At 35.7% G+C, this 13,894-nt stretch overlaps 1 non-coding gene across 1 annotated transcript; it reads left to right on the top strand.

Moving 5' to 3' along the window:
- The first annotated feature begins 10,957 nt into the window (after positions 1-10,957).
- Positions 10,958-11,064, top strand: LOC132162684 (small nucleolar RNA R71). The gene has a single exon (XR_009438262.2). It is a non-coding gene; the product is annotated as a small nucleolar RNA R71 (small nucleolar RNA).
- Positions 11,065-13,894: the final 2,830 nt, after the last annotated feature.

Raw genomic sequence — 13,894 nt, 5'->3', positions numbered from 1 at the left:
GTGAGTATCGCTGAGCCTTAGTATGGTGTCAGATTCACCAAAAAGTTCCTGCTTTAGATCATGATCATCTCTCCTGAACGAATTTGATGACGACTCAATGCTGTCAAAAAGTGAATCATACTAATCACCACCTAACCTAGGCAAAATTTGCCCAGCTGCTTTGGTGGAACTTGGTGAGGAAGTTGTTTGTCTTGATCCGACACTGCCTACACCTTATCTTGCTTGAATTCATGAGAACCAAATTTGGAGCTTAGTGCTGCTCAAGAGTAGAAGCATCAGGATTATAATGAGTAGAAATTCTCATTCCTCCAAAAGCAAGAATTTACGAAACCTTATCCTAAACAAAGCAACCACATCAACCATGCAAACATAACCCAATTAAACACTAACAAAAATCTTACTAAGACATTTCATCAAACACTTGGTAGACAAATTTTCAGCACAATTTTTCAACAAAATTTCACACATTCAGCCAATCATTTTACAAAACCACCCTCTAAAAACACACACAAGAGAAGATAACAACTTTTTCACATATCCATAACACAAATTCAAACGAAAAACAATAAAAATTTTAGACCAAAATTCCATCCATACCCACACATTCAAAGAAATTGTGCTGAAAATTTGTAAATCAACTTACCAGTGGAGGAATGGGTTATTCTGATTCCCTCAGCCAGAGAGCAGCAGTGGGCTGGGCAGGCTGGGCGGGGTGTCGGCATGGGATTTTTGAAGTCGGCTGCAGGGGATGGTGGCCTAGGCTGTGCACCGTGGGTTGTTGCGGCGAGGGTTGGGCGTGAAGGATGGTGAACTGAAGGTTTGGGTCGTTGATGTTTGAAGGTGTTGTGCAAATTTATTTAACTTGCAAGTGCATGAATCGATTGTAGTTTAATGGATTGCAAGTGCGAAGTCGAACCCACAGAGAATTGTATTTTTGAAAGATCAACTTATATCTAAACTAACTTTACCTTAACCTAGTTCCAAAAGGTTTTGATTTTGATTTTGAAAATTAAAAGACAAACATAAACTAATTAAAATAAAATACGAGATAAAATACTAAGGTTTGGGAATTCACACTCACCGAATCATAACAACGTACTTCCATGTTTATCAATATTAATCTGAAGTTCTCACAATTAAAATCTTTGATATGTTTTACTATGCTTCAAACAATTAATCAAAACCATCCCATGTATCCATTCATTGCACAAATCACAAAAGAAATCCAATATCAATTAAATCATCAAATATATCCATAAATCACAAAAGATATCCAATCTGAATTGAAACACCAAATGTATCCGTAGAACAAATCACAAGGTATATCCAATTATTTAGGCAAACAAAATCAAGCAATCAATTATGTGAAATTATCTTAAATCATCAAGTGTATCCTTGAATCACAAAAGATATCCAAGAATCACTCTACACATTGAAAAGAAGTAAAACAATTGAAATATTAAACCCAACAAAATCAAATAAATAAAGACTTACATGAAAGTATTGATGTTCTTCATCGGTGAGACTTCATCCCCAAGCTTAGTTGGGAATTAAGCTCCACATAAAAATAAAACCTAAATCTAAAGAAAACCTAAACTAAAAAGAGAAAAACTGTATAATTTTGCTCTTTGAAATTTTTTCCATTTTCTTGAATGCAAATAGGTCTATTTATAGGCTTAGGAAAGTCTTAAAAGCCCTATTAAACCTAGATAATTCAGAGGTCTGTCACACAGTCAAAATAGAAGTCTGAAATCGGAATAGGATTCGTTCAGATTTGTGTCATTTAATTGTGGAGTGATTTTGGCATAGTAACCGTCCGACTTAGGAAAATCCTATTTCACAATGAATTGTAGTATTTTGAGTTAGCTTTCCAATTCAGTTTGAATCAATTCAATCAAATATTTGAGAAGAAAGTTATGGTCAAAATACTGAGACATATGCAGAATGTGAATTTGAATCAAATCCGAAATTTTATCCAATCTGATCTTTAATACAATCGGATCTTTAATCCGATTTAACCTTTTTTTGGATTTGGTTAGACTTAACCACATCATCTAGGTCTTCTCAAAGTATGATTCTTCCAAACTTTGCATTTTTTCCTATAAAGTTGTAGTTTTTCTTCAATGACCTACAAAACACTAAAAACACAAAACTAACACAAAATATTAAATAACGACACAGCTAAAAGATTAACTAATGTAAATAAATGGGTCCAAATATGCAATATTTGGCACTTATCAGAAGGTTTGGTCTTTAGTTTTGATTTATGATGAGATTGATATATGATTAGGTGTAGCCAAAACTATTTTGTAATTTGTGATAGGATGATGTGTCATTCATTGAGTGGTAGGCACGAAAGGTGACTTTTGTGCCGCGACCATTGTTGTGCAAATATTTACCTAATGTAATAGACAAATAATTGTACGTTTTACTTCCAAGTACACAAGATAAAACGATAGTATAGTGCAACAAGTACGAGATCGATTCCACGAGGATTGTTGATTTTGTTTTAGAATTGATAAAAATATCAAATTGTCATTAAATTGATATTGTGAAAAAGAAATAAAAATATATAAAGATAAATGAAAAGCTAAAGGTAGGGCTTTGATATCCACTACTAATCATACTTAGATAATATAACAATATGTCAATGATCCAATCATATTATGAATACTTAATGTTTGCCAACCTAAGGGTATGGGTGTCTACACCTTAATCTATTGATTTCTCTAAGCAACGAATTAGGCATACGTGTCTACTCTAATTTTTTTTCTTTCTTAAAGGATTTAGCATGGGTGTCTACTAAGTTGTTCTTTAAGAAAGCATATATCTGTGAGGCCTAGGTCATGGGTGTCTACTCCCGGTTCCCCATGTTGATTAACCCAAGAACCCGGTGTGTGTTATTTATTTTTTTTTTATTTTTTTTTTTCTGTTACTCTTATTAAACCCAGGATTCGATTATTCAAATTGATTTAATTAACTAGTCTATGCCACATGCGTATGTTGATCAGACAATCACATATGAGGAATTCAAGAAAGCAGGAATTAATCAAGTTAAGCAACACAATATGATTATCACAAAGGCGCCAATATTGAAATATTAAATAAGTATAATTAGGGCTTCAATCCAGCCCTCCTAAAGAGTTAGTTACATATAATGAAAAGAAAACTCAAAAGAAAAGGGAAAGAAAGAACCAAAAACCACTCTTAGAAGTAGCCTCCAAAATTCCTCCCCCAAAGTTGTGTCTATTCAAGGATGATTATTCTAAAGGTTTAGAGGTCTTATTTATAGGCTTAGGAATACTCTAGAAAACCTAGAAACCCTAGTAAAATCGTAGGGTTTAGTCCTAGTGCAACTAGGACTAGAAAAACCCTAATATGGAAAGCAAAGAGAGTCTGGCCGCAGCTTCTAGAATTCTCTAGCGCATGGGTGTGCTCGATTGCAACCCGTGTGTGCTCGATCACACCTCTGTGATCGATTGTATGTCTCCTGCGCTCGATTGCAGTGCGATCGAGTCTTCTCTTGTGCGCATGAGCGCACGCCTCGCTCTTCACATCTGGATCTCTCTGGAAGTGCGCTCGATCGCAGGGGACCTGCGATCAATTGCACTACCAGAATGCTTTTGGTTGCTTCACATCTTCTAGCTTTTTTTCAATTTTATCCTTTAAGTCTGATACTTCCAGGAATGCTTTCTTTTCTTCCAAAAACCTATAAAACAAAGAAAATATAAAAGGAAAGTAAAATTACAGAAACTAACAACACTAAAGAATTAACACATATAAGTTTAAGGGCTAAAATATGAATATTTTGGCACTTAACACACCCCCAAACTTACATATTGCTAGTCGCTTAGCAATATGAAACTAAAAATAACATGGAAAAATAGAAAATAAAAAGATAAATCCATCTTTTGTGGGATGTACGATTATATTTAGCACATGCAACAAGCCTTTTAAACCCATAGGAATTCCCTAGAGGACGAGTGAAGTCTCGTGAGAGTATTCTAGAAATGTTATCCATAAACATTATGCAAAAATCATGTTATTCAAAAATTCAAGTATCACTCAAAACCATGATTCTCATTCATTAGCAAACTTAAAAAGATAAACTCCATCTTCACAATGAAATGGAATTTTAAAGTCTAATTACTTGCAAAAGACAGGCTAAGGCATCATAAGTTCGACACAGTGTAAAGTGAACTAGCACATAAATATGAAGCTTCCAATTAATTCCAATGTGCAAAGTCGCAATATCTCAAAGTTCACTGAAATCTCCACTAGAATGAATATCTATGGCATAACTTTTCTTTCTCTCTCTCTCTCTCTCTTTTGGGTCAGGTTGTGCAATGTTTGGTTTCCTTAAGCTTTCTAATTGACCCATGTAGCAAGTGTTAAGTCAATGACTCCTAAACTAGATGGTTTTAGGGCATTAGGTGTAAAACACCCCTAAGGACTTACTAACTTGAGTAAAAAAGGTTACGAAACCAAACTAACCATGACATTAATCAAAATCAAAATTTTTCACCTTTTGACGTGAACACTCAATGCTTTGAGGCAAGAGGTCCAGTTACTTAGTGAAAAGCTTATCAATGATCATCAATTTTTTTATTTTTTTATTTTTTATTTTTCTTCTTTTCTATACTATGTTTCTCTTTATATATATATAAATATGCCAAAGTATCCATCTAATAAGTCATCCAGTTTCACCCAAGACATAGAAACACACACATCAGACTTTCATATCATGCCCCACAAATTATGTGCTAATGTGTTTGTGTAGATCAGATCAAACATGTGTTCAAGCAAGTAACCAAACTGAAAAATCCCATCATCAGATCATGTGTTCAAAATTTTAAGCTCACCAATGAGAATCAAATGACAATTTTTAAGATCAACCAAAATTTTAAGTCAACATGAACATGCATATATTTATATTTTTTTTCTTTTTAAAAAATGGGACAAAGTGTGTGTAAAGTATCTCCCATACCCCCAAACTTAAATTACACATTGTCCACAATATGTGTATAACATGGAAAGATCTTACCCGGGAGATGGATGACATGTTTGGAATGACATGGCTCATAGCACACCCCCAAACTTGACCTGAAGCACACTTGTTCCTGAAAATTAAAAATACTAAAGTAACAAAGGGAAAACAAATTGAAACTAAAAATAACCAACAGAAAAGTAAAACAAACAGAAAATAAAAATGATATGCTATGAGGTGCCTCCCATAAGCGCTAAGTTTAACGTCTTCAGCCAGACTATGGCACTTTAAACTTGAAGCACTAGTCTTTCCTTCTCTTGCACCAAAGGGAATGAATTTTTTCTATTGTAAGGTGATTCCAATTGTTTATAGATTGGGGAGGACCACTTTGAGTTTTCTCCAACAGTTTCTCATCCGGGAGGGAATCATGAACTAGATAATACTCAAGGAATTCATCTATTTTGATGTCCTCAATTTGCTAATCACATAACCCCAGCAGACTTCTCTCTTGGATTCTTGGTAATTCGGGAATAGGAGTTGATGTTGAAGAAGTCTCAGTGCTCTCTTCCTTTTCCCGATGTAGCTCCTCTAGAACCTCAGTTTGCTCATCTTCTTCTTCCACCTTGTTGTTCTCAGGAGTAGAATCCAATAAGGCATCAGCTTGCTCATGTATCATGTCAAGGTCCAGATCAAATTCATATTGAGCAAAGTGCTCTTCCAACCGATCCTTCAGACTTGGCTCACTAGACATCTCAGCTTGCTAGAGGAACTTGTCAAGATCCAGGACAAACTCAAATTGATCAAAATGCTCATTCAATGGATCCTCAAGACTTGGCTCATTAGAAGTTTCAGCACGCTCAAGTAGCTTGTCCAGGTCTAGGTCACCTCCAAATTGATCAAAATGCTTTCCCATCGGATCCTCAAGACTTGGCTCACAAAAATTTCCCCACCAGTTTCTTCATTCCCAAGTGTAGTGGTTGTTTGCTCATGATAAAAAGTGCACTCTTCCTTCATGTATTGTCCATTAGGATTTGACACCAACTGACCTTGATAGTCTTCTTCTTTGAGGATATATGATATTTGCTTGAAATGGCCATCCATCTTGGCACATGTGGATTGCAACCGTTGATTATAGGCCTTACTGTGGCTAAGAAAAGCTGACAGTGTTTCTTCTAAGGTAAGCCTTTTTGGAGGAGGTGGTTCTTCTTGGTATTGCTATTGCTCTTAACATTGTTGAGGTCAATCAATGGGAGAAGAATATGATTGATCATAGAACTGTGGATATGATTGCCATTGCAGTCCATGAAATCATTGAGCATGAATTCCAGAAGCTTGAGCTTGCCACGAGAGATTAGACTGTTGGCTCCATGACGAGTTATAATAATCAAATTAGTTTTAGTTCCCCGATGTGTTCATATGCCCAAAAGGATTGTTAGGAATTCGTCTTATTAAAGGACATTCTCTAACATGGTGATAAGGGTCATGGCACAACGAACATAGTCCATGGGGCATCGGAAGGCCTCCCCACATGTGTGAAATCAAAAATAAAATTAAAATTTAAATTAAAAGGAAAAGTAAAAACAAAATTAAAAATAAAACTTACGAAGATGCAAACTCAACTGACCCTGCATGGAATGAAAAGAAAAAATCAGATCTATAATTCGTACAGTAACTGTGCTGTTGTTCGGATGTGTGATCGATCGCACTAGTGCGCTTGATCCCCCTGGTTTCTCGATCGCCCTGGTTAGGCGCTCGAGCACACCTCCAGAGGCAGAACAGGGACTGAGAAAAAAAAAATAGAACAACAGAAAAATTAAAAAAAAAAAAAATCCAAACAAAATCAAACAGTCCCCGGCAACGATGCCAAAAACTTGTTGTGCAAATATCTACCTAAATTAATGGGCAAATAATTGTACGTTTTACTCGCAAGTGCATGTTGTCACGATTACCACCTAAATTAATAGGCAAATAATTGGATGTTTTACCCGCAAGTGCACGAGGTCAACATAGTAGTATAATGTGCAAGTACGGGGTCATTCCCATGAGGATTGCTAAATTTTGTCTAAAATTAAATTTCAAAAGTAAAATAGAACAAATATTGAATTTGAGTTGATAATGATAAAAATGTAGGGCTTTGATATCTACCACTAATTATATTTAGATAATATGTCAATATCCCAATGTTTTGATCATATTATGTATATCTAATGTTTGGCAACCTAAGGGCATGGGTGTATACTCTAACTCTTTCATTTCCTAAAGGATTTAGCATGGGTGTATACTAAGTTGTTCTTTAGGAAAACATATATTCTATGGAAATCGACAAACACATGAGGCCTAGAGCATGAGTGTATACTCCCAGTTCCCCATGTTGATTAACCCAAGAACCCGGTGTGGATTACTTTTGTTACTTATGATAAACCCAGGACTCGGTCATCCAAATTGATTTAACTAACTAGTCCATACGACATGCATATGTTGATCAGGCACACACATATGAGGAATTCATGAAAGCAGGAATTAATCAAGTTAAATACCACAACATGATCATTACAAAGGCGCCTATATTGAATATTAACTAAACATAACTAGGGCTACAATCTAGCCCTATTAAATAAATTAGTTATACATAATATAAATAAAAATAAAACTAAAAGAGAAAAAGGAAAGAAAGAACCGAAAAGTAGCCTCCAATTCCTCTCCCCACAGTTGTGTCTTTTCCAGCTTGATTATTCTCAAGGTTTAGAGGTCTATTTATAGGGCTTTAGAAGTCCTTGTTACACTAGTAAACCTAGGAAATTCGTAGGGTTTTAGTCCTATTACAAGTGGGATTTGGAAAACCCTAATATGGAAGGAAATGGAGTCTCTCCACAGCTTCTAGAATTCTCCAGAGCACAGGTGCGATCGACCGCAACCTGTGTGCGATCGATCACAAGTCACCTGCGATTGATCACACTACCAAAAACTCCAACTTTTCCAAAATTCTCTTTTTGAGCCCAAATCTTCCAGATTTACTTCATTTTCTTCCAAAAGCCTACAAAAGCATGGAAAACACATAAAGGAACTAAAATAACATAAATTAACTAAAACTAAAGGATTAAAACATATAAGTTAACGGCTAAAAATATGAATATTTTAGCACTTAACATACCCCCAAACTTACATATTGCTAGTTCCTTAGCAATACAAAACTAAAAACAAAATAAAAAATAGAAAACAAATAGATAAATCCATCTTTCGTGGGATGTATGATTGCACTTAGCGTATGCAACAAGCCTTTTAAACCCCTAGGAATTTCCTAGAGGACGAGTGAAGTCTTGTGAGGGTTTTCCATGAATGTTACCCCTAAACATCACGCACAGTTCATGTTATCCCAAAAATTAAAGCATCACTTCAAGATCATGATTTTTATTCATTAGCAAGCTTAAAAAGATGAACTCCATCTTCACAATGAATTGGAATCTCAAAGTGCAATTACTTACAAAGGACATGCTATAACATCACAAGCTTGAAAATAGTGTAAGGTGAACTAGCACAAAATTATGAGGCTTCCAAATCTTTCCAATGTGTAATGTCTCTATATCTCAAAATTCATTGAAATCCCTATTAGAATGAACAACAATGGCATATTTCTTTTCTTCTTTTCTCTCTCTGTTTTTTTTTTTTTAGTCAAGTTGTGCAATGTTTGGTTCCCTTAAGCTTTCTAATTGACCCATGTAATGAGTGTTAAGTCAATGACTCCCAAACCAGATGGTTTTAGGGCATTAGGTATAGAGACACCCCTAAGAACCTACTAACTCGAGTAAAAAAGGCTACAAAACCAAACTAACCTTGACATTAATCAAATCAAAATTTTTCACCTTTTGACGTGAATACTCAATGTTTTGAGGCAAGAAGTCCAGTTACTTAGTGAAAAGCTTATCAATGATATTATATATATGTCAGAGTGTCCATTTAATAAGTCATCCAATTTCATCCAAGATACAGAAACACACACATAGCTTTCATGTCATACCTCACAAATTATGTGCTCATGTGTTTGTGTGATTAAATCAAACATGTGATTTTTCAACCGTCCTAAACAAGTAACCAAACTACAGATTCACTTATCAGATCATGTGTTCAAAATTTTAAGCTTACTGATGAATTCAAGCCATAATTCTTTCAGATTATCTTAAAATTTTAGGGTAAACATGAACGTGCATAATTTTTTTTTTTTTTTCAAATAAACAAACAAACACACAAAACAAATAACATGAAATTGGGACAGAGTGTGTGTAAACAACACGTGTTCCCATACCCCCAAACTTAAATGACACATTGTCCCCAATGTGTCCAAATTAAGGAAAGAATGTACCTGGGAGATGGACAACATCATCTTGGAAAGCATGGCTCATAGCACACCCCTAAACTTGAAGTGAAGCACACTTGTCCTTTCAAAATAAGAAAACACCAAAACAAGTAAAAAGAAACAAAACTAAAGATAACTAAAAAGATTAACTTACAACAAAACAAAATAAAAAGATAAACTATGAGGTGCCTCCCATGAGCGCTAAGTTTAATGTCTTCAGCCAGACTTTGGTACTTTAAACTTGAAGCACCAATCTTTCATTCTCTTGCACCAAAGGGAATGAATCTTTTCTGCTGCAAGGTGATTCCCAATGTCTATAGATTGGGGAGGACCAATTTGAGTTTTCTCCAATAGTTTCTCATCCGGGGGGGAGTCATGAACTGGATAATACTCAGGGAATTCATCTATCTTGATGTCCTTAATTTGCTCATCACATAGCCCCAGCAGACTTCTCTCTTGGACTCTTGGTAATTCAAGAATAGGAGCTGATGTTGATGAAGTCTCAGTGCTCTTTTCCTTTTCCCGATGTAGTTCCTCTAGAACCTCAGTTTGCTCCTCCTTCCTCTCTTCTGCCTTGTTGTTCTCAGGAGTGGAATCCAATAAGGCCTTAGCTTGCTCAAGTATCATGTCAAGGTCCAAATTAAATTCAAATTGAGCAATGTATTCTGCCAATGGATCCTCTAGACTTGGCTCACTACACATCTTAGCTTGCTTGAGGAATTTGTCAAGATCTAGGTCACATCCAATTTGATCAAAATGCTCTCCCATCGGATCCTCAAGACTTGGCTCATTAGAAGTTTTAGCATACTCAAGTAGCTTGTCCAGGTCTAGGTCACCTCCAAATTCATCAAAGCACTCTCCCAAAGGGTTCCAAAGACTTGGCTCACAAAACATTTCCTCAACAATTTCTTCATTCCCAGGTGTAGTGACTGTTTACTCATGATAATAAGTGCACTTGTCCTTCATGTATTTTCCATGAGGAGTAGTCACCGATTGACTTTGACATTCTTCTTCATGGTATTGTTGAGGCCAATTGACGGGAGGTGGCTCCTCTTCATGAGCTTCTATCTTGGTAGTGTATTCCAATAGTTGCATCTTGGCTTCATTGTGGCTAAGAAAGGAGTATGATTGACCCTAGAACTGCGGAGATGGCTCCTCTTCTTGGTGTTGTGAAGGCCAATAGATGGGAGATGGCTCCTCTTTATGATAATGTTGGGACAACTTGATGAGCATGATCTACAATTGAAAACATGGGACAAGTCTTAGTGGTGTGATCAATATGGGAACTTACGGCACATACCTTAACTTGTGTAACTTGTTGAACATGAGCACTGCTATGATTAGTCATAGCTTTCATGAACATGTCCAGCTTTTTCTCCATGGCAGCCATTTGAGCCTGAATTCCTCCATTGGTGCTCTCTTCATATATGCCTTTTCTTTTGAGTCCTTGTTTCCCTTTAGATGGGAATTGTTGGGAGTTCTCACTTAAGGTCTCAAAGAGTTCTATGGCTTCCTTGCTGCTTTTCTCCATCAACATGTAACCACAAGCTAAATCTACAAGACTCTTGTTAGGATCATTTAAACCCTCATAGAATGCCAATACCTGATCGTCTTGAGATATATTGTGATGAGGGCATTTGAGAAGTAGCTCATTAAAGTGTTCCCATGCCTCGAAGAAAAGGTCTCCATCTCTTTGCTGGAAAGTCATAATTTCCCTTCTCAATTGCCTTGTCTTTTGGGCTGGAAAAAATTTCTTTAAGAACTTTGTGGCCACCTCATCCCAAGTATGAATAGAACCTGCGGCCAAAGAATTGTACCATCTCTTAGCATTATCTTTTAAAGAAAAAGGGAAGAGGATTAACTTGATCTCTTCTGGAGTTAAACCCTGAACATTTTGAGTCCTCCAGAAATCACAGAATTCTTGAATATGCCAATATGGGTTCTCTGTAGGTGTGCCTTTATAGTGTGGACTCATATTGAGCAACAGAGGTAAATCGTAACTGCTTTGCACAATGGGCTGGAAATTAATGCATGATGGCTGATTGAGGATCTGAGGACTGAATGAACTTTTCGTAGGTCTTCGCACTGGAGGTATATTGTTTCTCAACATGATTAAAACAAAAAGAAAATTAAATAACAAAACAAAAATAAAAGAAATAAATCAGATCTGTAATTAGTGCAGTAGCTGTGCTACTCTCTGGATGTGCGATCGATCGCACCATAAGGTGTCCTCAATCGCACTGGTGCGCTCGATCGCCCTTGTTGGGCACTCAAGCGTACCTCTAGAGGCAAAACGAGAACTGCGAAAAAAACTAGAAAAACAGAAAACTTTACAACAAAAATAAATTAAAGGAAAAACCAAAATTAAAAATTAAAAATTAAAATAACACAACTAAAAGAAATTAATTCTAAATAAAATTTGCCGCAATCCCTAGCAACCGCACCAAAAACTTGTTGTCACAATTACCTACCTAAATTAATAGGCAAATAATTGGATGTTTTACCCGCAAGTGCACGAGGTCAACATAGTAGTATAATGTGCAAGTACGGGGTCATTCCCACGAGGATTGCTAAATTTTGTCTAAAATTAAATTCCAAAAGTAAAATAAAACAAAGATTGGATTTGAGTTGATAATGATAAAAAGGTAGGGTTTTGATATTCACCACTAATTATATTTAGATAATTTGTCAATATGCTAATGTTTTAATCATATTATGTATATCTAATGTTTGTCAACCTAAGGGCATTGGTGTATACTCTAACTCTTTTCTTTCCTAAAGGATTTAGTATGGGTGTATACTAAGTTGTTCTTTAGGAAAGCAAATATTCCATGGAAATCGACAAATACATGGGGCCTAGGGCATGGGTGTATACTCCCGGTTCTCCATGTTGATTAACCCATGAACCCGGTGTGGATTACTTTTGTTAATTATGTTAAACTCAGGACTCGGTCATCCAAATTAATTTAACTAACTAGTCCATATCATATGCATATGTTGATCAGGTACATACATATGAGGAATTCATGAAAGCAGGGATTAATCAAGTTAAATACCACAACATGATTATCACAAAGGTGACAATATTAAATATTAACTAAACATAACTAGGTCTTCAATCTAGCCCTACTAAATAAATTAGTTATACATAATAAAAATAAAAATAAAACTAAAAGAGAAAAAGGAAAGAAAGAACCGAAAGGTAGCCTCCAATTCCTCTCCCCACAGTTGCGTCTTTCCAGCTTGATTATTGTCAAGGTTTAGAGGTCTATTTATAGAGCTTTAGAAGTCCTTGTTACACTAGTAAACCTAGGAAATTCGTAGGGTTTTAGTCCTATTACAAGTGGGACTTGGAAAACCCTAATATGGAAGGAAAGGGAGTCTATCTGCAGCTTCTAGAATTCTCCAGCGCACAAGTGCGATCGATCGCAACCCGTGTGCGATCGATCACAGTGCGATCAATCACAAGTCACCTGCAATCGATCACACTACCAGAAACTTCAACTTTTCAAAAATTCTCTTTTTGAGCCGAAATCTTCCAGATTTACGTCATTTTCTTCCAAAAGCCTACAAAAGCATGGAAAACACATAAAGGAACTAAAATAGCATAAATTAACTAAAACTACAGGATTAAAACATGTAAGTTAAGGGATAAAAATATGAATATTTTAGCACTTAACAGTGCGCAAGATCAAACAATAGTATAGTGCAACCAGTACGAGATCGATTCCACGAGGATTGTTGATTTTGTTTTAGAATTGATAAAAATATCAAATTGTCACTAAATTGATACTATGAAAAAGAAATAAAAAGATACAAAGATAAATGAAAAGCTAAAGGTAGGGCTTTGATATCCACCACTAATCATACTTAGATAATATAACAATATGCCAATGATCCAATCATATTATGAATACTTAATGTTTGCCAACCTAAGGGTATGGCTGTCTACTCTAATTCTTTTCTTTCTTAAAGGATTTAGCATGGGTGTGTACTAAGTTGTTCTTTAAGAACGCATAAATCTGTGAAAATAGAAAAACCCTTGAGGCCTAGGGCATGGGTGTCTACTCTCGGTTCCCCGTGTTGATTAATCCAAGAACCCGGTGTGGATTTCTTTTGTTACTCTTATTAAACCTAGGACTTGATCATCCAAATTGATTTAATTAACTAGTCCATACCACATGCATATGTTGATCAGACAAATATATTTGAGGAATTCAAGAAAACAGGAATTAATTAAGTTAAGTAACACAATATGATTATCACAAAGGCGCCAATATTGAAATATTAAATAAGCATAATTAGGGCTACAATCTAGCCCTCATAAAAAGTTAGTTACACATAATGAAAGGAAAACTCAAAAGAAAAGGGAAAGAAAGAACCGAAAACCGCTCTTAGAAGTTGCCTCCAAATTCCTCTCCCAAAGTTGTGTCTATTCAAGGATGATTATTTTAAAGGTTTAGAGGTCTTATTTATAGGCTTAGGAATACTCTAGAAAACCTAGATACCCTAGTAAAATCGTAAGGTTGAGTCCTAGTGCAACTAGGACTAGAAAA

Source organism: Corylus avellana, chromosome 10 (genome assembly GCF_965113065.1).
Source record: "Corylus avellana chromosome 10, dhCorAvel1.hap1.2, whole genome shotgun sequence".
Taxonomy (NCBI): domain Eukaryota; kingdom Viridiplantae; phylum Streptophyta; class Magnoliopsida; order Fagales; family Betulaceae; genus Corylus; species Corylus avellana.
The sequence above is the reverse complement of the archived record's forward strand: the minus strand, read 5'-3'. Positions and strand labels throughout refer to the sequence as shown.